Source organism: Sceloporus undulatus, chromosome 4, assembly GCF_019175285.1.
Source record: "Sceloporus undulatus isolate JIND9_A2432 ecotype Alabama chromosome 4, SceUnd_v1.1, whole genome shotgun sequence".
In the NCBI taxonomy this organism is placed as follows: Eukaryota; Metazoa; Chordata; class Lepidosauria; order Squamata; family Phrynosomatidae; genus Sceloporus; species Sceloporus undulatus.
Window position 1 is genome coordinate 204,521,130 of NC_056525.1, and position 25,790 is coordinate 204,546,919.

The window sequence follows — 25,790 nt, forward strand, 5'->3', positions numbered from 1 at the left end:
CCTACACTCCAAAGGGTGTAGACCTAGGGCCATAAGGCCATACATAGATCAGATCTTCCTTTTCATGAAATGGAAGGACAGCCTCAGAGAGGTGGATCCAACCTCAAAATCCCCTTCTGAGGACATCCCACAGTCCTCCTCTTTCCAGGTTCAGAACTCTGCCCTCATAGGAGAGGGAAAGCACAATATAATAATAATAATAAATAAAATTTTATTTATGTTTCCCTGCCTCTCCCAATGGATCGAAGCGGGGTTACAGGCTACTAAAATCGATACATACACAATCTAAAAAATATTACATCAAAACATCAACAATCAGACATCCACGGGCAAGGCCGAATATCGTTGTCAGACAGGCATATTGGTCATCACTCCTCGGGGGGAAAAGCTTGATGAAAGAGCGTGGTTTTAAGTCTCTTTTTAAATGTTTCCAAGAGGGTCGTGAGACGGAGCTCTTCAGAAAGACTATTCCACATCCTCGGGGCCATTATTGTAAAGGCCTTTTGGGATGTGGAGACATATTTGGAGATGGTGTTTCCAGTAGATTCTTACCAGATGTTCTGAGTGTGCGGAGCGGATCATATGGGGAGATGCGGTCCCTCAAGTAACTCGGGCCCAAGCCATGTATGTGTTCTAGGTTTCAATACTGAACATAGGATGAAGAGGAAGTGGATCCACTAGATCAGTGGTTCCCAACCTGTGGGTCGCGACCCCTTTGGGGGTCAAATGATCCTTTCACGGGGGTCGCTGAAGACCATTGGAAAACACGTATTTTTTATTGTCTTAGAAACCGAGACACCCCAATATTATGGTTGGGGGTCACCGGAACATGAGGAACTGTATTAAAGGGTTGCAACATTAGGACAGCGAGACTCACTGCACTAGACACTAACCTCTCAGCCTCCATACTGAGAAATCTTTTGTGAAGGTTTTCAAAATGGGTTTCCACTCAATGGCCAGAATCCTGTTGGTTATTCCCAAGTAAAATAGAAATACAGTAGAACCTCCACATTTGCTGGGGTTAGGTGCACAGGACCCCCTGTGAAAGTGGGAAAACACAAATGAAAAAAACACTCTTGTTTTTTTATGCAAGAGAATACCACAAGGTCCTCCAGGCCAATTCTGTGGTTAATATCTGCCAGAATTGGACCATTAAATTGTGCTAGAGGACCTACAAATGCCTAGAGGAGTGTTCTCTCTAGAGAGATTATCACACTAGTGAGATCCTGTGGGCAAACGTGATTTAAACGCGATTTAACATGAAGAAAACCCAGAAATGCCCACACGGTGTCGAAGTTAACATGAAATAAAGCGTTAAAGCAGAGAAAACTGGCAGCTTTTTACTTTCAGAACATCCCAAAAGTAAAAAACTGCCGGCTTTCTCCACTTTAACTGAGGTTTAACTTCGTGTTATTTCATTTTGGAAGCAATTTGGTGTGATAAACTCCCTGAATTTGTAAGTTTTGTTTACATTTGAATTTAATTTAAATCGCATTTAACTCCTGTTTGCCCGCGGGATCTTGCTAGTGTGATAAAGCTCTAGGAATCTTTAGGTCTTTCAGAGTCACACTGAGGAACCTAGAGATTTCTAAAGAAAACATATTAATCAAACCTATGAATGATCAAATCTGCTCATGTCAAAGCTACAGATGTGGAGGGCCAAGTGTACTGAATTAATTACTCCATGGTCAGTCAGTGTATATGTACATACTCTATTTTCAGTGTTTCTCCTGTAGTTGGGACTAGCAGTAGGATTTAGCCCATGCTTTGTAAAGGGAAAGAACTTTGTTTTTAGAATTTTAAAAGTCCTGTGGGGTAGGAGTAACCAACAAACAGTTCCCTTATTATTTCCACCCTGCCAGCAAGAATTGACAAGGATTTTGGATAGATCAGGGCTCTAGTACCAAAATCCATCAATCAGAATCATGTATTGGAAGCTATGTCTTCTTAAGTGGCCTTATGTATGCAGGAATTAGAATTGATCAGTTTTTCAATATCCATATCCAACAGAGGGCTGCTGTTACATTACTGCATAGCAGAGCCAGCAGTAGCTTGAAGCCCATTGCACAATGGTCCCAATACACACCAGGCACTCTTGTCAGTGTCCCATGTGCATCTTTGCAATTTACTAATATGGTTTCTTAGTGCCACCACTACTTAGCTAAGTATACATAAAGTTATGTTAAATAAAAGGTGATATTAGATTACAGCGATCATCTTTGGGGATGTTAGTCATGCTTAAATGAAATCCACTGAAATAAATTAGTGTAAAATCAATTTAAATCCCAGCTCCAATGGATCTATTCTTGAGATTAAAGAGACTTTCTACCATATGTGGTGGACTTGTCCTAAAATGAAGACATTTTGGATAGAAATATATAATGGAATACATAAAAAAATCAAATAGATTTGAATTGAAACCAGAACTCTTCCTTCTGAACATGGTAGAAGGGGAAATTGAAAAGAAATACACCAAAAACATGCTATATCTGATTTCAGCAGCAAGATTAGTTTACACCTAAAAATTGAAAGAAAGTAATGTTCCATCAGTAGACAAATGGTTACTGAAATGCTATAATATTAAGAAAATGGACAACTTGACAATGGCCCGTTACAAACAAGCCTTTGCGTCACCCCCATCACGTGCTAGGGGTTGGCCGAGGACCTAGTGTCCATACCGGCCTCACCCCTAGCACGTGATGGGGGTGTAATAATGGTGGCGCCCTAGCGTCCATACGTTGCACCCCGGATGTGACACCGTGAGTGCGCAAGTAGTGCCTCGCGGCATCCCATCCAGGGTGCAAGAAGAAGCGCCATTTTGGTGCTTCTTCTTCGCTGCGTCCGGGAACCACACGGTTTGGCTGCTGCGGTTCCCAGATGCAGCAACCGGCACTGGCGGCTGAACGCCGCTTTTCGGCAGTCTGTAACCCGCCAATGTTAATAAAATAAATAGGAAATAGGAAATATGAGGAAGAGTGGAGTAATATGATACATTTCTGGAAAGAGAAATGGGGCAACACAGGAATAATTGCCCACACAACTTAGATAGGCCTTTCAAAGCAACCTAATAGAAATAATATGATTATTGTAATCAAGAAATGGTACAGGAGGGTATAAAGTATTAAGAATATAAATAGATAAATATAAATATACAAGGTATAACAGATGAAAGATAATAATGACTTATAGATGTGAATATTAAATAATACGAAATAATGTAGTGGTATGTAAAAAAAATCTTAAAGCTGCAGAAGTTATAAATCACAAATGTTGATAAGTTTTATTTCTAGTTGTATGATATATAAGAGGATTTTAGTGTTATAGAGCTGTAGAGTAATATTTAAAAAGGGTTAATGAATAGAAAAGTTGAGCTTAAAAGTTAAGAATAAACCCAAAAATGATGAAATAAGTGGGGAGGGGAATAGTGGATTGTATGTATTTAAAGAAATATATGTAATTGCTATATGATATATGTTTATGTTTCTGTATAGATATGAATAAAGGGGGGGGGCTTGCAGTGTGATTAGGATCTTATTGATGGATCTTTCCTGACAATGAAAAGGGATGTTCTAGCAATGCCTGATTGCAAGGCAGTGATGAGACAGGGATGACAACTTGCAATAAGTATTGTCAAAGGTGTTGGGCTTTTTTTTTTTTTTTAGTTTAGTTTAGTTTAGTTTTGTTTTGTTTTGTTTTTGCTTTAATAGTGGTTTTAAAGCCTTGTGTGATTTCTGTGGTTACATTATCCCCTTTTCTTTCTTTCTTTCTTTCTTTCTTTTTCTTTTCTCCTCCCCTCCCCCACATTTTTTCCCATACAAAGCCTACCTCTGGCACCGCAATCTATGTGTGAGCACAGTGCCAATTCCACCAAGTTTCTTTATGGGAAATGGCATTATGAGCAGCAGCATCTAGATCTCTGGTAAGCTCCACATATTGTACAGACAGCTCGGAAGTTGCCTTTGGATCTGTCAGATGGCATGCACAGATGCTTGTGTGCCATGTGAACTGTTTTGACCTCCTCTTTGCCATTTTCCTTTGGCTTCTCTTTGATGCTGAGAATATGGCCTCCCACACACAGCTTATGGGTTCACAACACAGGCTTTCTTTGCCCAGTCCTTGCAGTCACACCCACCAGAGAACATGAAGAAGGACAAATTATTTTCAGTTTAAGGGAAAAGCTTGTTTTTAAATGTATGGCTTTCTAAAGAAAAGGAATTGAGGGTTTCCATAAGTTCTAGTCTTGCCAGACATCTGGGCTTGACCTCAACAAGCTGTATTTTGCTTCACTTTTTATGCCATAGCATTTGGTTGGACATATCGCCTCTCAAGAGTTCAAAACTCATGTTAAGCCTGTAACTACACTAAGGCTTTGACTTTCCTCTGCAAGGGTCTTGTAGGGCTGTTACTGCAGGTCAGCATTCCAAAACTAAAAAACAACTGTAAGCATGTTCTGTAGAGTTCTATATAGCTGTAGTGCTTATTTTTCCTCTGCCAAACAGTGCTGCTTCATATTTAAAATGAGAATCTGAGGGGGAAATCTGCCTAGAAGTACCATCCTCTGAAAAATATCCTTTAGCCTTTAAATCTTTACTGTCACTGACTGCATTAATAGAATGGTGACAGGGCAGCTTTCTTCACAGACTTAAAGGCCCTCCCTGCCTTATCACTATTTCACATTTTTAGGATTTACACTAGTATTGAAACAGATCCCTGAAAAACTGTGGATGAAACTAAAGATATATTTGTAAGTGCCTTATGTTTTAGTGCTGTTGCTGCTGCTACTGTTGGTGCTGCTGTTGTTTTGCCTTCTTTAATCCAAGGATAAGTAAAACAATGAAAGGCTTTTCAGCACTTGAATGGCATCTGGAGGGTTCGTGGGATAACTGCCAACAATCTTTTGCATAGTTTGGAATTCTCAGAAATATCTCATTTGCAAAACTTGCACACTTTCTGCACTATATACCTGTGAGTATGCACAGCTGAATACTGAAGTCACAGTGGAAATGCCATAGATTTTTTTGGTAGGTTTTTTAAAGTAGTATATCTACTTCAATTACAGCTATTATCTGTGATGCTAGGTTATAAGGTAAGGGAAGTCCCTTGACCTGAATGTCTAGTTGTAGCCAACTGTAGGGGGTAGTGCTCATCTCCATTACTAAGACAAAGAACCAGTGTTGTCAAAGACGACTCTGGGGTCATGTGGCCAGCATGACTGCATCGAACCCTGTTACCTTCCCAATGAAGTGGTACCTATTTATCTACTTGCATTTGCATGCTTTCGAACTGCTAGGTCAGCAAAAGCTGGTACTAGTAACAGGCGCTCAAGCCATCATGCAGCACTCAGGCCTCAAACTGCCGACCTTCTGATCATCAAAACTGACATCTTAACCACTAAGCCACCACTTCCCTATCATCTGTGATGATATCCTGAAATAAAGATACCACATGGAGAGGATTGTCTAAACCAGGACCATGATACTGAATTAACAAATAAGAATTTAAAGCCATAACAAGAAGGAGGTCCCAATTTAGTTCACAACAATTATGATGTTGTCCAATATGGATGAAACCAACTAGGATGCAAAATCCTGAATTGGAGCAAAATTTGGGAATCCGAATCTTTGCACTGTTCACTGGGTTGCATTGAGAAACTAAAGCAACTATAACTTTGTTGGTGTTGATGTTGTTTCACACAAGTGCATGAAATTTGGACACATGATAGCTTATTCCTAGAAGTTAAACCCTACCAAATTGCAGGTAGGTAACTCTACAGATTGTTTCTTTCTTTTTTCCAAGATATTTAATCCATTTTTTTTAAAGCATGTACTTTCATAAGTATTTGGGTGTTCAGTCTCACCAGTATATACAATATTACTTTTGTCATGGCACAATCCCAGAGCATTGGATGCATCTTTGTAGAAACCCTATGTCTTTGGGGGCCTAAAAAGACTGAGGTTCAGAGCTAGATCTTGCAGCACTGAAGAGCTTAGCAACAAGAAAATATCTGCTATTTCTGCAGTTGTTCTTTTCTGTGATGCTTGTACGCACATACTGTGTGAATGTGTATGTGTGTGTAAACAAAGCCCAGGAACAGTCCTTTCTCCTCCCCATTCTCCATTCTGGCATTTTCTTTCACTTATGGAATTTTATTCTAATTAGGTTGGAAGTGATTATCAAGTCAGTCTGAATCACTTTGGACTGACCTGATCTGATCTGGAATGCTACAAGGCTAATCCAACCAATGATGGCTGTTGCCCCTCAGGAGTAGTAGGTCCAGCTGACCAATAGCAGATGAAACCCAAATCAGTAGCATTCATGGCCAACTCATTCTAGCTGTGTCCCCTTCCTTCTCTCTTACAATGAACACAGTACAACTCCTTAAAGTTTAGCATTTAAGAACAGTGTATTCGGTTGGATCAATAGGTTTTTGCACTGTCCTTTGTACTTCCCTGCTAAATGGAAATCCTTTCTAGCCCGATAATCTTTTCTACTCTCCAGATAAGTACAAGATAAAAACACATTTTTTTCTTATAGGGTGAGAAAAAAGCAGATCAGGAAGAAGGAAGAAAGGAATTGGCTAGCTGGGAGGAAACTAAGGGGCAAAACAGATCACCCCTTTGAGCCAGCTTGGGGGGCGGCATCAGTGTGTGGCATTTAGATGCCATGCTGGCAACAAACCAACTGACTCACCAACCACATGGCGCAGAGCTTTGCAGTTCTCCAGCAGCATGATGTTAATAAGCTGCACCCCGCAGGAGTGATGCAAAGCTGCATGGCTTCTTTTTGTGCTGGCAAAAAGCTGGGTTGGGGGGCATGGTATGTGGTTGCTGCAGTCCCAATCGAGCATTCAAAGGGGAGGCATCAAGCCGCCCCTTCAGGTCCATCTGTTTCAGCCCTAACCTGAGCTGAGAGGGACAGTGACTCATTTCACTAATGGTAAGGTAAAGGAAGAAAGTATAAAGGCAGGCCTGTTGTTGAACATAAGGAAAACAAAAATAATGACCACAGAAGATCTACATAAATTCAACCTAGACACTGAGGAAATTGCAATAAAGATTTTCCATACCTTAGATCAAACATTATTCAGAACGGAGACTATAGTCAGAAATAAGAAGATTAGGAATGGGAAGGGCAGCCATGAAAGGACTAGACAAGTTCCTAAAGAGTGAAGATATACAACTGAGTATGAAAGTTAGAATCGTCCAAACCATTGTAATCCTATCACCATATATGGATGTGAGAACTGGACAGTGAAGAAAGTGGATAAAAAGAAATCAACTCATTTGAGATGTAGTGCTGGAGAACAGTGCTGAGAATACTGTGTACATCCAAAAAGACAAACAAATGGAACCTTGAATAGATCAAGCCTTACTAAAGTTAGCTAAAAAGGTTGGGCTTGATCTAGTCCTAGGTTAGAGATAGCCAATCAGCTTTTCCTGTCCTCTGGCTACATCTTTAAATGTTAAAGCTACACTCCTAAGTGCCAGGTCCCCAAGTCCCAAGATTAGCATGTGACTCATTCAGACCCTAAAGGAGTATCCATTCTCTACCCCAAATCCCTTAGGTGGTATGTCCCAGAAGCCCACTTTAGCCTTATGGCACTTCCAGATATTTACTGATAACTCTCTACTTATGTCACCTATTTGCACTGCCCACTCTGTTGTAACCAATTAATTCATTTAAAAGTATAGCCACCTAACTAACCACCAATACATCCTGGTAGTTCAATATGGAATAAGTAGGGGGGGAAATGGCCAGAGTCCAAGGCAGTCTACCATAATCATATCCCACCCTTTTAAAAAAGCCACCACACATGACCTTGTCAAAATGGTTAGCTCTGCTCTCCCTACATCTAGGGAAGCCTCAAGAGTGGAATTCTTTGGATACTGTCTCTTGACAGGCCTAGATGAAAAATGTTGGCTTCCTTGAAGGTTCTGAAACTGAATTTTTGAAGTCTGACAAACAGGCCAAAACAACCTTGCAGTGCTACAAAGGAACTTACAAGACTAGCTTCAGGAATGATCATGGAAGAGGAATTTCTAGTGGAGGGGGTTCTTGTGGATCTCATGCAGAAGTAACTTCTCAGCCCAAATCTGTTTCCTAATTGATGTCATTCATCTCACCTCCAGATCATGTGGCACCTGACTCAAGGTCAAGAACATATGATATACCATGAAAAATGTTAGACTGTCACTGTGCAAAAGTCAGAAGAGGTATCAATGTACTGCATGGGTCACAATCTGTATGATTCTTTCATTAACTGACAAAATTAATGTATCAAATATGAAGCTATGGAAATTCATGTAGATATACTGTCAATTATTTATCTATATATAAATTTACTGAAAGTTTAGGTGATGTAAATATTTGTGGTTGGATGTTTGTAAAAGAGTACAAAAGAAAATAAAACTGCTAATAAATATATCTGATAAATAATGATGATGCTATCCATATTTCTTTGTTTAATTCTCAGTTTCTTGCAAGACCTTCTTGAAGTTTGGCTGTAATGGATCATTACATCCATAATGGGCTCAATGTTGGGAGTGAATTTTGAACAGTTTTTAGGCTGCATACTGTTTTCTTCCAGATAATTTACTGGATTAAAATTAGCAGTGTGAAAAGCTGTAGAGAAATCTAAATGCCTGCCAAATCAAAGAAATAATCACATTTTTATGAATATTTAATATCATAGTCATGGCAAATAAGGCAAGTAATTAGTACTTACCATATATTTGCAAAGTATTATTTTATGTAAATGCTACATTCTACTAGTTTGATATGAATTATTCATTGTATTATCCAACACTGACACAAACCAGTAAACATTTAAATCTATGTGTTATTCGTTTACTTTCCTTTAATGATATTGTGTAGACTGAATTTTGGAGTAAAGATTATTCTTTGTTTTCCCAAAGCAGATGAAAATAAGAAGGTCATTTAAAGTCACCTATTGTATATCCTCATAATAAAGAAATTTAAGATGCAAATGTACAAAGACACACATTCTTTCATGTGTACTGATGAAGAGCTCTCAGCTATTCCTCAGCCTCCCAAGGCCACACTGGAATTACTATTAATGAGATAGGGGAAGGTCTACTAAATAATAATAATAATAATTTTTAAAAAGCTATTGGGAATGAGGAATTATGTTTTTAGAAACACTTTCTCATCAGCACCTCCAAAGCTTGACAAAAGATTTGAAGGAAGATATAACCAAGTGCCAGTGGGGACTTGGATGTCTTAGACCATTGCTCTTTTTCAGTCTTCCAGCCTGATCATTGTGCTGTTGTGATGACAAAATGGTAAAAGAAACAGCCATGTATGCTGCCTTGAGTTTGCTATGCGTGGAAATGGAGTACAAGTCTTAAGTCTAGCTATCAGAGTAAAATCTAGCTAACCTGACATGGGGAGAAGATGTTGGTTGACAGACGGAGCCCAAAGAGTGCCCACCAATGACTCCTTTTCAACCTAGAGAGAAGTTACCAGTGGGGTGCCACAGGGTTCTGTCCAGGGCCCAGTGCTATTCAACATCTTTACCAAGGACTTGGATGATGGAAAAGCAGGCATACTTATCGAATTTGCAGGTGGCACCAAATAAAGAGGCGTAGCTAATACCCCAGATGACAGCATCAGAATTTAAAACAATCCTAACAGATTACAGATTTGGGCCAAAACTAAAAAAATGAATTTCAACAGGGAGAAATGCATGTAGATTAGCGCACTGGCTTTAAAGCACCTTATCCCCAATGGGTTAAAGGCACATTTAATTTCTAAAACGGGTGTTATCGCATTCACCTATGCGGGGGCGAATGCAACCTGTATACAGCCCAGATGCCAGCTGGGCTTGTTCAGAATAATGTATAGATGCATATGGGTTGCATTTGCCCCTGCATGGGTGGATGCAATAACACCCATTTTAAAAGTTAAATGTGCCTTTATCCTGTCAGGGAAAAGGCACTTTTAAGCCAATGCACTAATCTCCTAAAGGGGGAGACAAGGGGGGGATGAAAGGCTCAGGTATAGGATGGTTTGACAACAGTACACCTAGTTTGACACTAGTACCTGCAAAAGGGATCTAGGAGTTTGGGGACTTTATCACACTGAATTTGATGATGCCTGACTTACCTCTTCCAAATTTGAGCCAAAATCGGAAGTTAGGCTGGTTTTATCGCATGGACTTTTCCCTCAAAATAGCTTTCCATTGCCTCCAGTGTTGAATTCAGGCCCTGTAAGTTACTTTGGCTGGGTGGGGGGAGCCTGTGTGATAAAATCAACCTAACTTCCGAATTTATCTCAAATTTGGAAGAGGTAAGTCAGGTACCAGAGGCAGTGCGATAAAGTCCTTAGTTAATCACAAGTTGAACATGAGGCAACAGGTAAAAAAGCAAATATAATTTTAGGCTACAACAATAGGAATAGAAGTGTCTAGATTGCAGGAAATAATAGTACCACTATATTCTGCTTTGGTCAGACCTCACCTGCAACATTGTGTCCAGTTCTGGACACCACAATTCAAAAGAGACACTCACAAACTGGATATTCACAAGCTGGAACATGTCCAGAGACAGGCCACCAAAATGGTGAATGGTCTGGAAACCATATCTTATGAGAAGGAGCTTAAGGAGCTGAGTATGTTTAACCTAGAGAAGAGAAGGTTAAGCAGTGATGTGATAGCCATGTTTAAATATTTTAAGGGATGTCATATTGAGGATGGAGCAAGCTTGTTTTCTGCTGCTCCAGAAACTAGGATATGGAACAATGGATCCAAACTACAGGAAAAGAGATTAGGAAAAAGATTGTTCAACAGTGGAACATGCTCCCTTGGAGGTTTCCAAACAGAGGCTGGATGGCCAACTGTCAGCAGTGCTTCGATTGTGTATTCCTGCATGGCAGGGAGTTGGACTGGATGGCCCTTGTGGTCTTTTCCAAGTCTGCGATTTTATGATTCCATGTTGTAAAAGAAATATAATGTGGCTATCCTGTCCACCTTTAACTAGCCTATTTATTCATAGGATCCCTACCCTACAAAGAAAACCAATTAAACTGTGTCAATAGCATCTTGATATATATCCTGCATGTGTGATTTATTTATTTTAAAAGAAGAAGCCTAAAAATAGCCAGTGGTCTATGCTGCCAGGATAAAATAATTACAGTATGAGTAAAAAGCTATGGTAGTCTTCTAAGATATCTTTTTTCCAATATAGACTCTTTCACTCTTTATCTAATTGTCTTTTTCCCACTCTTGAAGATCTTCTACTATGGGGAAAAGAATGCTGCCTGTTTGAATATTTTTGATATAATTTTATATTAATTAATATCATTCAGAAATAACCATGGAGACTAGGGGAGAGCCTAACAAAGTCCAAAATAATATCAAGGGATCTGAGAATTAGGGCTTGTGGTCATGTGAAACAGTGGGTGGAGTATCTCCATTATTTGAATTTTGGGGCCTTACTACAAAAAGTGCAAATATAAGGGACAGTAGGAAGAAGGCTGACACAATGACACAGAGAGAACTTAAAATATAAATCAGGTGCTTCAAAGGGATAAAGTTTAGGAAAGTTATTTTTTGACATGATCCTAGAATCACCAGTCAGCATGTGCTGCCTGAGGGACTCTTGAGCTGAAACAGGGAAAAGTAACATTTCCAAGCTCTGCAATGAATTGTTGTTAAATTCATTTAAATTTAAAGTCTTCTATTCTCTTAGTTGTCCTTGACAGTTTGCTTCCTTTATAGACCTTGGTAGCTTGCAGGTCCATAATATTAATTCCACAGAGATTGCTCTACTGACTTCTCCAGAACTATGCTAGCATCTGCAGATAAATTTAGAGTCTAAAAAGAGGAAGTGTGGTTGTTAGAGAATATCTACATAGCAAAAATTCATTGAAGAAATCTCCACCCTTACTGTGATCTCCTCACACACATACATATAAACACAGAGAGATAATTGCTCAGGATTACTAGGAGATTCCTACTCTGCACACTACAGGCAAGGAAGAAAAACTACTCCATTTTCAGGGAATATATTTCAAGGAAAGACATAAGGAGCCACTGCAGTGGACACAAAAATGTTTGCTTTTTAGCTTTAATATTTTAAACAAAGATTTCACTTTACTTTGACTCATCCAGATCTGCAGATTCCACCTGATGTTCCTAGCCAGATGGAAGTGTAAATTATTTAAAATCATGAATTTCCATTAGCAGTTGCATTTAAATGCTTTAAAAGAGTTTTCTAGAAAAACAAAAAAAAAAAAAAAAATGGTGCTATGTTTGCAGAAGACAGACCCAGGATAGTCACACCAGCCTCTGAATTCTCTCTGATGGGAACTATACCCATTTTAACTGTGGTCTTTGAGGAAAAAAGAGAGCATGTTATTCCATGCTGTAGTTGCTATTTGCCAAGATCTTTTGCATAAGGAATATTGCTCACCAATGAATATTGCAGGAAGACTGAGATTTTATTCCATATCCTCCAATTGTCCTAATTTGGCAGGGCCAGTCCTGATTAATCCTCTGCCATCCCACTTTTTCATCTACTTTTAAAATATCCCAGTTTCTCTCCCCTTCTCCACTTTCCCCCTTTGTCTTCAGCTCACTTCAGTTGTTGCAAACTGAGATCAAAGTGTAAAAATAGTTTGTACTCATAGTTTTTTGTGGGTTTTTCAGGCTATGTGGCCATGTTCTAGAAGAGTTTATTCCTGACATTTCACCAGCATCTGTGGCTGGCATCTTCAGAGAATGCTTGCCTGGAAAGGACTTGGGTATATATATACTGTGTGACCTGGGAAGGCAGAAGTGATTTGCATGTGTATTGTTCTGTTGCTAATGGCAGGCCACAGGGTGGGAGGGTCTGCAAAAGAGGATTAGTGTCTGTTTGATTAGTGCTCACTGTTTGCTGGGAAACCCCTAACCCTGGGAGATTTCTCATTTGCATTTGTTGAGTCTTCATCTTGCTATTTTTCAGGACTGGTAGCCAAACCTTGTTTACTTTAAGGGTTTCCTCTTTCCTATTGAAATTGTCCAGGTGTTTGTGGGTTCCAATGGCTTTCCTGTGCATCCTGACATGGTAGTGGTTGGCATGGTCCAGAATTTCAGCGTTTTCAAACAGGATGATTTGTAACATGTTCTTCTACTGCTGAATTTTCTGGCTGGCTCAGTCTGTAGTGACTCTCGTGTTCTTTGATTCTTGTTTGCACACTGCGTTTGGTGGTCCCTATGTAGACTTGTCCACAACTGCATGGTATGCGGTAAATTCCTGTGGCTGTAAGAGGGTCTCTCTGGTCCTTGATTGAGTGAAGCATTTGCTGGATTTCCTTTGTCGGTTTGTAAAACATTTGAAGGTTGTGTTTCCTCTCCACTTTGCCTATTCTGTCTGTGACTCCTTTGATGTATGGTAAAAATATATTCCCTTTGGGTGGCTAGAGTACCGTTGGCGGAAACACCTTTGCTTAGATGACAAGACTCTCCTAGACCGACTATTAAAGGACTACGGAGAGGCAATACGAGCAACAAAGAACTCGTTCTATGGTGCTCGTATTGCGTCCGCAGAGTCACGTCCGGCAGAGTTGTTCAGGGTGGTCAGGGAGCTAACTCAGCTCCCTCCTGCCCTGAACCAGATCCTTGAACCTTCTAAGGCCTGCTGTGACTTGTTTAATGACTTTTTCGTGGATAAAACTTCTCGTATAAGCGAAGGTCTGAACGCCGATATTATGGCAGAGCCTAGGGTAGAAGTGTCCAGAGCCTCCGCGGACTATGTTATACTGGATCAGTTTGAGTCGGTGAGTACCGAGGATGTGGACAAGATCCTCGGAAGTGTTCGGAAAACAACCTGCTCTCTTGATCCCTGCCCCTCCTGGTTAGCGGCCTAGGGGGGACCGGTGGTAACGTCTTTGTTACACTGGATAATTAACACCTCCTTGAGGGACGGGCGATTTCCATCGGATCTAAAATTGGCCATTGTAAAACCGATCCTAAAGAAGCCCTCCCTCGACCCCCTGGTACATAACAATTATTGGCCTGTTTCGCTGCTTCCATTCTTGGGGAAGGTGATCGAGAGGGCGGTTGCGATCCAGCTTCAGACGGTCTTGGATGAAACGGATTATCTGGACCCATTTCAAACTGGCTTCTGGGCGGGTCACGGGGTTGAGACGGCCATGGTCGCCTTGGTCGATGATCTCCGTCTGAGCGTCGACAGGGGAAGCGTGTCCCTGTTGGTGCTCTTGGACATCTCAGCGGCTTTCGATACCATAGACCATGGTATCCTTCTGGGGCGCCTGGCTGAGATGGGAATCGGGGGCACTGCGCTCCAGTGGTTCCGTTCCTACCTCTCCGGGAGGTCCCAGATGGTGCAGCTGGGAGACGTGTGCTCCGACGAGAGGCCCCTTAAAACTGGGGTCCCTCAAGGGGCCATTCTGTCTCCCATGCTATTTAACATTTACATGAAACCGCTGGGAGAGATCATCCGGAGACATGGGGCGCGGGGTTATCAGTACGCTGATGACACCCAAATCATTTTCTCTATGTCTCCGACTGATGCAGTGACTGGGGATGGCGTCTCTCCTCTCGTGGCCTGTCTGGAGTCAGTAATGGGCTGGATGAGGAAAAACCGACTCAAACTATATCCAGAGAAAACGGAGGTACTAGTGATAGGTTCCCCCGGTCCGGGAATGGCGGTAGTTCCACCTGTCCTGAACGGGGTCACGCTCCCTGTGAAGGACTCCGTGCGCAGTCTGGGGGTGCTTCTTGACTCGTCGCTCCACCTGACTGCTCAGGTGAATGCGACGGTCAAGAGCACTTGTTACCAGCTTCGGCTGATCCGCCAGCTGCGCCCATACCTGGACCGGAGGGACCTAGAAACTGTTGTACATGCTCTGGTAACTTCGAGATTGGACTTCTGCAATGTACTCTACATGGGGCAACCCTTATACCAAACTCGGAAGCTTCAAATGGTACAGAATATGGCAGCCCGGCTGGTCACTGGCGTATCCAGGACCAGCCACATAACACCCGTGCTTAAAGATCTCCACTGGCTGCCCATTCGCTTCCGAGCTCAATATAAGGCGTTGGTTATCACCTATAAAGCCCTAAATGGCTTGGGCCCAGGATTCCTAAAGGACCGCCTCTCCCCATACAATCCGCCTCGCACCCTCAGAACATCTGGGCAGCAACTGCTGAAGGTGCCTGGGGCTAGGTTAGCTTCTACCTCTAGAAGGGCCTTTTCCACAGCTGCCCCAGCCCTTTGGAATACGCTGCCCACGGAGCTCCGCTCATCTACCACCCTGGCCCAATTTAGGAAGGACCTCAAAACCTTCCTATTCAAGCAGGCATTCCCCGACTAAATATCCTGTGGGCCTCCCTCCTCTTCCGTGGCCATGAGGATGGGCTAACGGGGCCTTTGTTATTGTTTTAGACTGTGTATTGTTATTGTTTCGTGTTTTTAACCTGTATTTGTTTGCACTTGTTGCATTGTTGTAAGCCGCCCTGATCTTCTTGGAAGGGCGGGATATAAATAAAGATTTTATTATTATTATTTTATTTATTATTATTGTTTGTCTTCCCTCCTCTGGGTTTTTCTATGCTTGGCAGCCCTTCTGATGTCTGAGCTGGAGTAACCATTAGCCTGTAAAGCCTGGTCTAGGTGCTTCAATTCATCTTCCAAGAAATCGCATTCGCAGATGCATTTTGCCCAGTCAGCTGGTGTTTTGATTGTGCTTCTTTTTTGTCCTGGGTGACGGTTGGAGTTCTTGTGTAGGAATCTGTCTGTATGTCTAGGTTTTCTGTATGCTGTGTTACCCAAATGTTAGTTCGGTTTGCGGATAACTAGGGCGCTGTACAGACGAGCCCTATGGGGCGCCGTCGTTACGTGCGAGGGGCAACGCTTCCAGATGCAACTCACCCCTTGCATGTGATGAGGGTGTCAAAATGGCGGCGCTCTGTACATACGGGTGCTGCCATTTTGATGTGATGGATGCCTAGCGTCCGTACATCCCGTCGCCTTTGTGACACCACAAGTGCGCCATTGGCACTTTGCGGCGTCACAGCCACGCCACAGAAAGAACCCGCTTTTGTGGGTTCTTTTTGCTGCGCAAGGGAGCCGCGCGGTTTGTCCACTGTGGCTCCCTCATGCAGCAAGCCAGGGCGGCGGGAGACCGCCCTTTTTGGGCAGTCTGTATACTGCCTAGGACATCCAAGAAAGACAGTGTTCCTTCCTTTTCTTTTTCCATAGTGAATTGGATGTTGAGGTGGATGTTGCTCAGATGGTTCAGGAACACAGCCAGATCTTCTTTTCCGTGGCTTCAAATAGTGAAAGTGTCATCCACGTATTGGAACCAAGTTGTGGGCTTTTTCGGTGCTGTTTCCAGGGCTTGCTTTTCAAAGTGTTCCATGTAAAAGTTTGCTATCACAGGGCTTAGAGGGCTTCCCATTGTTACCCCATCTCTCTGCTAGTAGAATCCATTGTCCCACTGGAAATAGTTTGTGGTGAGTATGTACTCACTTAACTCAACAGGTGGGAAAGTAAAGAAGGCTATGAAATCCTGCCATTGCCAGATGGCTCAAGCAAAGCAAACTGTTACATCCTTTCCTAACTTGTGTGTTCTTCTTCATTAAATTTTTTTCCATTTTGACTATATAAATAAAAATTTATTATTATTATTATTATTATTATTATTATTATTATTATCTGTGAAATGTTGGCGAGTATGTTATTCTCTACAGCTTTTGACTTCTATAGCAAGGCTTCACAAAGTATGTCCTGGAGGTAATATCATACTTTATAAAAAATTATCTGGAGTCTTTAAAGGATCTAATAGCCTCAATATGGCCTGTTGTAATCCTGGAAGCATCTGGGGCCATCACTGACCAGTTTAAACTGACTATCCCCGCAGCAACTGTCTGAGCTCCAGGAATAAAAATGCCCCCCCAAGGCTCCCAAAGTTGCTCACCTTTGATTGAATTCAAACACATAGCTGTGCTAGTCTGGAAAATCAGTATGCAAAGGGATATTGTAGCAACTTTTTGATTAACTGCAAGAAAGAAGCTGGTAGCATGATCTTTCATAGACTTGAACGTATTTCCTCAGATGTATCTCAGGAAGTAGGCTAAAGTCTATGAAAGCTCATGCTACCAGCTTCTTTCTGTTAGGCCATGAAGAGACCGCCAAGAAGGAGCAGCTTGAAGCTATCCCCACCAAATATGTATTGGGGCCATGGCAGCTACACAGCACAGTCCCAATCCTCCTTGAAGCTGGCCCAAAAAGGAGCAGAAAAGACTCACTCCTTTTTGGGGCAGAAAAAGCCTGCTTTCCCGGCCCCACCTAAGCCCAAAGCTGGCTTGAAGACGCCCCCATGGCATGCGGCATGTAAACACTGCACCTCCTGGGCACCTTAAAGCCACTCACCCAACTTCTTGGCGGCTTCAGGGCAGCTTTGGAATGTGTGGCGTATAAGTGCCATGCTCCGAAGATTCCCAGACAGCAGCTTTAAAGGGCCATGTATTCCAACCTTTAGTCTCAAAGGTGGTACAAGATCCTTTTACATACTCACCCTTCATTTGTTTATTTTGGGATCCAAAAAAACCAACAGCCTGACTTTTAAAAAAAACAGCAGAGTAAGATTTACAGATTGGGTGTAGGTATGTTCAGTTAAAAAACTGTGCTGCAAACTTAAAAGAAACAAATATTGCTATTACTTTTTATACAGAAAAATATCAAAATATGTGTGGTAATGTCATTCACATTGACTGAACTTTTTTTGTAACTGCCATCTTGCCTCATAATGATACCAATATGTTCCTAGTCATCTAGCACTTTACCAGACAGGAGATAACAAGAGGCATTTAGAAGCATACTTGATGTGAATCATTTATTTTTTAGTCATCCTTTCACTTATCATATCAGAAAAGCTTTTATTTTATTTTCATTTTCTCAAAAATGGTGTAGAAGTAATTTTGACCTATTTTAGCAGTGATGAGAATATTGTTGAGCAACTCCTCTGGAGTATGAATTCACAAGAAGGATTTCAGGAACTACTATGAACATACTCTGAATGTAGAGATATCAGAAGACCCCTGCTGGATCTTACCCAAGGTTGATCTAGTTCCAGCATTACCAGACCAGGCACTCTATGTTTCTGAGGAACCATCTATCATGCTATTGATACATAAAGGCCCTCTGCCTCTGAGCTTATCATAGCTAATCATTACTGAAAGATCTATCCTATGTAAAACAATTTAATCCTTCTTAAAGGCCATCTAAACCAGATTTCAATGATAGGTTTTTTTCTCCTATGCTGTGATGGACAGAGAATAGAAAATGAATTTGAGATGTCCATATTAAAGTGTTATAAAACTAAGTTTGAATATTGTGTAGTTTGAATATTGTGTAGTTGAGCCCTATTCTCAATATATCAACTGTATGTGGAAATCAGAATATGATCATGGTATTCTTGGGTTAATTAATCATGTCCCATTCTGAAGTTTCTTCAGATATTTAAGTGAAATAAATGTCCATGCAATTTATATCTACTTGTTCTAGTTTTACCTCTGAAATGACAGATAATAAGTCTGTTCCATCTTTTGCATGACAACCCTTCAGATATTTGAAAATAGCTATCCTGTTTCTCCTTAATTTCCTACCCTCCATGCTAAAAGAACCCTGTTCCTTATTAGGTATGGCCTATAAACTCCTAACCATTGTAATTGTCCTTCTGCTGACATACTATCCAGTTTGTGTAGCCTGCAGACTTCAAAAGCATCCATGCTACACCATCATCCACATCATTATTGAACAGGGCAGGGAACAGGGCAGTCACAATATATAATGAGCACTCATTGGATATGGTTGTTCAACCAGCTGTGGATCCACCTAACAGTTGTCACTTCCAGTTCATGTTTCTCCAGCTTGCCAATTAAGATATCATGGGTGATTTTTGTCAAGTGCTTTGCTGAATTCAAGATACATAAGCATTATGCACATGATCTACCAGAGTAATAACTATACAGTATATCCAAAGGGGGGGGAGGATAATTTGGGCTTGCATGACCTGTCTTTAATTCTTCAGATCTGCCACTTTCCTTCCCCTGCCTTTTTGAATAGAATATTTGCATTTCTACATTCTTCCAATACATCACATCTTCTTCAAGAATTCTCAAAAGTTAAAAAAAAAAAAAGTGGTACTGGAATAGTATTTTAATGTGAGCTGCTTTGGGTTTTGGGTCTGCAGTTTCCATCTGTAATGTGCCCTTCCTCTTTTCCTACTGCTTTCTGCCTTATCAAGCATTATTTTCTTTTCTAGTGAGTCCTGTCTTCTCATGATATGTTCAAACCATGACTATCTCAGAGAGTTCAGGTTTGATTTGCTCTAGGACCCCTTTATTGGTCTGTTTAGCAGTCCAGGGTATTCATAGAACTCTTCTCCAGCACCACATTTGAAACGAGTGCATTTTTTTTCTGTCAGCTTTCCTCGCTGCCCAGCTTTCACAACCATTTGTAGAAATTTAAAATATGATGTCATTGACCATCCTAATTTTATTATTTAATTGTCTGTCTTTACGATTCAGGATCTTGTCTAGTTCCTTCATAGTTGCCCTTCCAAGTCCTAGCCTTCTGATTTCTTGACTGCAATCTCCATTCCGATTTAATAACTGAGCCAAAGTATAGAAAATCTTGAACTATTTCTTCATTATCTAAAGTTATGCAAACCTTCTGTGGTCATTGTTCCCCCCCCCCCCTTAATGTTCATTTGTAAACCTGCCTTTGCATTTTCTTCCTTGACGTTGTTCAGTAATTGTTCCAAGTCTTAGATATTTTCTGCTAGTATCTGCATATTTTAAACTGTTGCTATAAATGTAAAAAGTATAGCTTGGCACATTTGCAAGAAGGTTGTTGAACTATTGGCCCCATACCTGCAATGCACATATTCTCTGGTTTTGGCACAGGACAAGTGGATAGATAGGTCTGCCCTGCCCTCATTTGGACTGAGTAGCCTTTTCATAAGAAACAGTAGCAGGCTGGAAGGGGGTGGGGGTGATAAATCGAGCATTAAAGCTGCAATAATTACCCTATGATCAAATAGGCTACATTTTCAGTAATTGCTGGAGGCTCAGTTCAACTGACTCTGATTTGCAATGGAACTTTTGTTGGTCCCAGAAGCAGAAAGGAGTTGGGCAGAAGGAACGAGGAGGAGAAATCACTTTATTTCTACCCTGATGCCGTAAGATATAAATACAATCAAGAGGGGGTTAATCTAATCCTTTTGTGAAGCACTGAGTCAGAGAACAAGACAAAAACAAATCTGTGATCTGGAACTTCCTGAGCACCCACTCAGGGTGGATTAATGAGGACTACACGGCTGTGAAATTACGTGCCCTCTGAGTCAGGAAAATGGTCCTAGTGGTGCATGACCTTGAAATGAGGGGAAGCAAACTTCACCTGATCCACAATTATAAAGACCGAGGAGGAGGGGGTATGGGGAGGAAGAACATATTAAGAACTGGGAAAATGTTCTGAATATGAAAGCAACAAAACACTTAACAAGCCTAGGCTTTGAAAGATGAACTAAATGTAGCATTAAAAAAAAATCATGGAGCATTACAAGGCTACCAGCAGTTGAGCCTCAGCATTACAAAGAAAGCCTGTCCTCTTTATTTACACGAAGTGGATTTGGGTGGCTGTTGTTAGGGACTTAAGCGATGTTTGTCTCTGTTCAATTTTCTCTCAGCAATGAAAAATTGTTGTGAGATGATTTCCAGCCTTAGCTGCTTTACATGACAGTATTATCAAGGATTCATCAAGAGGCCATCTGTCGAATTTATGAAAAAAATTGCACACAGAAAAAAAAAACGTAGATGAAAAGGAACGAGCAAGACAGAGACTGGTCCCGGGGAAAGATAGATGTGGCAGCATGTCCCTGAGTGTGAAAATTGCAGCATTTAAATACTGTAGAATAAATTACTCTGCTTGAAAATTAGTGATGCTATCCCAATTTAGATTTTCCCCTTACTCTAAGAACATAATGAAATATATCACATTCCCATGACTATTTTTATAACCTAATGAAAAATTAAAATGGGGAAAAGCATAGACCCTGCAAAGGGAATCAAATAACCTTTGCAACTTGAGTCACATAATTAAACCATTTCAAGATCTGCTGCTTGTCACAATATATATTCATATATATTAACATGTGTGAGTGGAGAAACTACATATAGGTATCATGTACGTGGATATCATGTGACCAGTTCAGCCAGGAAAATATTCTGAATATGGACAAAGTATGGATTATGTAAAAAGAAATAGCCTTGTTTTATCACATATATTGCATAGCTGTTATGAATAGAATACAGTAGTCCCCACTTATTCAACAGGTTAAGGACCAGAGCACTGTCAAAAAGTAGAAATTGTTGAAATGCAGAACCTATATTACAGTATATTATAATATTAATGTATAAGCAGAAATATAAGTATGAAATTCTGTACAGTGCTGTATTACATGTATATGATGACATTATGAACAATGTCTACAGTACACAGTTGGCCCTCTGTTTTCGTGGGGGATCCGTTCTAGACCCCCCCCCCCATGAAAACTGAGGCTCCCACATATTCAAGCCTCATTGACTTGAATGGGGAACACCCTCATGCACGCTCCCATGTGTACAGCCTGCTCACATGCACCATTGGAAATAGAGCAGGTCACCCCCTGCAGATATTGGAGGTTGCAGATCTCGAGTTATTGGGGTGACTGTATAATACACAAACTTAATGAAAAGATGGGGCCAAGCTAAAAAAAAAAAAACAGCACATATTCACAAAAGCATTGTAGAAAGTGTCATATTTTTGGTCAGCCTGTGTACTGTATATTTCAGAAGTTATTTATGGTGATGTTGTGTGCTTATAATACAGCAATGTACAATGGGCCTTTGGTATCCACTGAGGTTTGGTTCCAGGACTCTCCATGGATACCAAAATCCATCGATGCTCAAGTCCCATTAAATACAGTGACTTAGTAAAATGGTACCCCTTATATAAAATGGCAAAATCAAGGTTTGCTTTTTGGAATTTATTTATTTTATTATTATTTTTAATATTTTCAAGCCATGGATGCTTGAATCCATGAATAAAGAATCCATGAATGTGGAGGGCCAACTGTAGTCATACTTATATTTGTCCTTATATTTGCTGAAAGAATGGACCACACATCAAATAAATAGGTTCTGGTAATAATTTAATACACTGAAGGAACAGATAATCAAAAAGTGATCCACTGAAAGGCAGGGGAACACCTGCATCTCAAATCAGTATTCCTGCATTTTCATCTTAACCAAACTCATATGGCATATGAAAATTGGTGTATGGTAAAATGAAACTGAAAATGTTGCTTGCTTACCGAACATGAATTCTGTTTATTTACAATTTTCCAGGTAATAAATAATGATAATAAATTATTTATTTATAGCCCACCCAATCACAACGAATCCAGGCGGGTTACAGCAATAAAAATACATAAATATAAAATACATAAAAATAAAAAATACAGTCTTCTTCTGATGGAGAGGGGCCTGCCTTTTCACTCCCTCCCAGGTACAGTTGGCCCTCTGTAACTTCAGATTATTTATTATTTATCTGCTTATTCAATCATTCACAGCTTTAAAATATTCAAAAAATATCAATTCCAAAAAGCAAACCTTGATTTTGCCATTTTATATAATGGGAACCATTTTATTATGCCACTATATTTAATGGGACTTAAGCATGAACAGATTTTGCTGTCCATGGGTGGTCCTGGAGCCAAACTCCAGTGAATACCAAAGGTTCACTGTACTATATATCAACAATGCAGGAATTTATATTTTTCTTAAAACTACATTTTTGTCTTACACATACAATTACTGAACTGTGAAGACATTTTCCCTCTTTTCATGATAATCTTTTCTTCCCTAGAGTTTGGGATGCAATGACATTGGGACTAAAGACAAGCCACAATTTTGGCAATGAACTAGAATATCTCTCCAGTGGCCTCCTGAATGTCCCACCCTCAGAACAGCTGGCATGCACTGTTCAGAAAAAGTAGGTTCAAAAGAAAAGAGGAAATCTATCTGCAAAACAGGTCATTGCTGCATCAATCTGTTCTGTTGTTGTCAGTGGTGCAGTGAGACATTTTGAAATGCAGGCCCTAATCATTACAGTCCATGACAGCAACAGCCCCAAGGAGAGTGCCAAAATGTAGGTGGCTGTGTAAAGAAGGGGGGGACATTTTAAAATCAGTTTTCATCTCCATCAGTATCATGTCTTTTCTTAAATTAATGGGTCTTTTCCACCCAATACCAAGCTACCTCCAAACACTTTGAATTGCAGAGGGATAGCTTACACCAAGTATGTTGTAGGGGGCTGAGGGTTGAACTAGGATTTTGAAAAAACAGAGTTTGAATTGCCACTGGGCCATTGAAATGCACTGGGTAGCCTTGGGCAAAGTCATACTCTCTCAACCTTAGAGGAAGGCAAAGGCAAAACCCCTCTGAAAATATTTTGCCAAGAAAACCCCATGAAAACTCTTGCCTTAGGGTCACTGGAAATCAGATATGACTTGAAAGCACACAATTAAAACTAATAACAAGGCATTGTTTATGAGAAAAGCCATTTCCCTTCCAAGCTAGTGTGAGGTTTGCAACTAAATAGAAGGAAAGAGGGACTCCACAGAGGGTGGGCAAGTCATAGTCCCTGATAATTAAAAAGTCGCAGGGCTTCAACCCTGCAAGCTTCAGCTACACCATTGGTTATATAGAGAGGAAAATGTGAGGGAGAGTTCAAATGTTGGATCTGACAAAAACCTCCTAAGGGTTACTGTACCTAAGAACAGAGTTGACCTTTTGACTCAACCAACTTTTGTGAGTGTCTTGCTGCTTAATCTTCTTTATTTAACATATTATAATATCCTATACTTACTCTGATTATGAAAGATATAGCAATGTATAAGAGATTCCTAGGAGATTTTCCATAGAGAAAATGAGCAGATTTTGAACTGGTACAGCTCCAGTGATGTAGCTATCTCATGTGCCCTCAAACCATGGGGACGATTATTTATTTATTTTTATTTATATCCTGAGAGCCAGGGCTGCATAGTGGTTTGAAACTTGGGATCCAAGTTGATTGGTGGGATCAGGAGTTTATCAAACAGGAGGAATTTCTCTTAAATTCGAATGAAAAGAAAGTGGAGCCAAAACGCATTAACTTAAAGTCGCTAGTTTCGCACAATTACATGAATATGCATTGCATTCGAACTGGCTCCCCATTGCCTGAAAATAGCATGCCATTGACCGAATTTGCATGTGGCACTCTATCACGCAATAACATGAAACCACATGGCTGAAATGGAAGGATGAGTTTTACCATTAGGTAGAGTGAAGCACGCACCTCAGGCAACATTTGGGATATCATGGAAGGGTACAAAATGCTTAATCATTTAATTGGTTGTTTTACTGCCAGGGATGTGGGGACTACTTGTGTGATATGCCATCTCACTTGGCTTTGGGTACTCTGCACCTTAACTAAGATGAATCACGGTGCAGAGTACCCAAAGCCAAGTGAGGACCGCCTCTCCCCATACCATCCGCCCCGCACTCTCAGAACATCTGGGCAGCAGTTATTGAGGGTTCCAGGGGCCAGACTAGCCTCCACTTCTAAGAGGACTTTCACCATCTCGGCCCCTACCCTTTGGAATTCCCTGCCCATTGAGCTCCGCTCGGCCACCTCCCTGGCCCAGTTCAAAAAGGGGCTGAAGACCTTTTTATTTAAACAAGCATTCCCTGATGCAAGCCCCGACTAACATCTCTCCCCCCTCTACGTCAGCAGTGGCAAGCTGGCTGGAATGTTTTTAATGTATTTGTTTTATGTATATGGCAATTTATGTATTTTATGAAGGTTGTGCACCGCCCTGGTTTTATAGAAGGGCGGCATATAAATAAAATTTTTATTTATTATTATTATTTATTTGTTTCTCTATCTTGTACAGCTAACCATTTTGGGATGCCCACGTAGAATACCACTCCAGGTCAAACATATTGTGGGTGAATACACACAATATCTTGATCTATGTTAGAATTCACAAACTATTTTCAAAGTCAGGGCTTACTCCCAGAATGCATTTTATTTTCTTCACTGCTGAGTAACTTCAAGAAAGTCCCCACACAGTGATGAAAGAACTTCTAGTTCAAATGGCAGAGCTTCCACACAGATCTCAACCACAGCATTCTTTGGGGGTTTTCCCACATAAAATAAATACAGTCGGCCCTTCTTATACATTGATTTTTTTTATACATGGATTCAAGCATACACGGTTTGAAAATGTTCAAAAAATATATAAATTTCAAATATCAAACCTTGATTTTTCTTTTTTATAAGGGACACCATTTTGCTATGTCATTATATTTAATGGGACTTGAGCATCCATGGATTTTGTTATACATAGGGGATCTTGGAACCAAACCCCAGCGTATCACAAGGGTCCACTGTAGTCAATATGTCACATACTCTGTCACAAGAAACTACAGGTTCATCCTGCAATTCTGTAATGGATCTCTGAACATTCTAAGCAGTGGAGTTTATCACATGGACTTTAAAACCATCTCAAGCTTCCGGGGCTGAAGCCAGGTTGCGGGATGGAGGTGGGAATTATCGCATGCTAAATTACCACCCGCCATAAGCCTGGGTCACAGCCATGCTCCGTCAGCACTTTTTAGAAGCCGGAAAGCTTCCAACTTCAAAAACATGCTGGCAGAGTATGGCTGGGACCCGGCT